The sequence below is a fragment of the Myotis brandtii genome, unplaced genomic scaffold (assembly GCF_000412655.1).
Source record: "Myotis brandtii unplaced genomic scaffold, ASM41265v1 scaffold320, whole genome shotgun sequence".
Taxonomy (NCBI): domain Eukaryota; kingdom Metazoa; phylum Chordata; class Mammalia; order Chiroptera; family Vespertilionidae; genus Myotis; species Myotis brandtii.
In genome coordinates this window covers 1,122,959-1,124,140 of record NW_005362270.1, presented here as the reverse complement: position 1 = coordinate 1,124,140, position 1,182 = coordinate 1,122,959, and positions in this window count along the sequence as shown.

Sequence of the window (1,182 nt, the reverse complement as noted above, 5' to 3'; positions counted from 1 at the left end):
GGAGGATGAGGCCCAGAAATCAGGATTTTAAAAAGATTCCCAGGTGCTTCTAATGTGCAGCCACGGTTGAGAATCACTGACCTAGACCTTTTCTTTCAGCCCTACTGGCCCAGATTCTAAGAGCATTACCATCTTTGATCTGCCAGTGCCATGACTCTAATTCCTTCTTCATGCCCTCATCAAGTGCTGTTCTGTTTGTAACTCTACATATATGAAACTTAGTCAGTTAACAGTCAGGTACCGAGCATGTACTGTATGTCTGGCCTTGTGCTAGGGTTTAGAGCCATAGCTCACAATTTATGGAAACCAATTACCCCCTATCAGAAGTTAATGTTATCATGATGAGCAGATGGCATCAGCAATGTGCAGGCAGGGCTGCTCTTGTTAGAATCTTTCTCTTTCCCTCTTCCTGGATTGCACACTCCCCAAATGTCAACATGACTCGATTTCTCAATTTCTTCCTGTCACATTCTCAGTGACACCTTCTCCACCCACCCTTTTGTAAAATAACATCCCATCCTCTGACCTTTTGACTTAGATTTGTTATGTTCTATTTATTGTTTGAATAGCACTCATCACTCATATCCTTTCCTTACTTGGTGTATTTACAGCTTTTCCAGCACCTAAAACAGTACCCGGCCCACAGTACCTTTTGTTGATAATAGAAAGAGAATTGGACTAGATACCAGAAGACCTGGGTTCTAGTAACAGCTCTCCTCCAGGAAAATTATGTGGCCTTTAGCAAGGTGCAGCCTCGTTAAGCCTCAGCCGGCTCCTCCGTAAATTGGGGGTGACCATTTGGTGGCTGGCAGGACTGCTGCGAAGATCATACAGTATATAGGCCCAGATCATACAGGGTCTTCAACCTGAGCGTGGACCAGAATCACCGGGAGGGCCTCTTAAAACACAGTTGGAAGGGAGAGCTCCACACTCAATTTCTAGTTCAGTAGGTCTGGGGTGAAGTCGGAAAACTTGCATTTGTAGAATGCCTTCCATGGAGCTGATTCTAGAACTACAGCTGAAGAGAAAGGCACTGGAGGCGCTCGTAGCCATAACGGCCCTGCCCAGCTAAGGACTGAAACGAAGGGCCCCGCAGGACATTCTGCGGGGACAGCGTGGACCCATCTGTTCTCTAATTCAGTCAACAACTATTTAGGAAGCGCCGCTGGCCAGGCCCGTGCG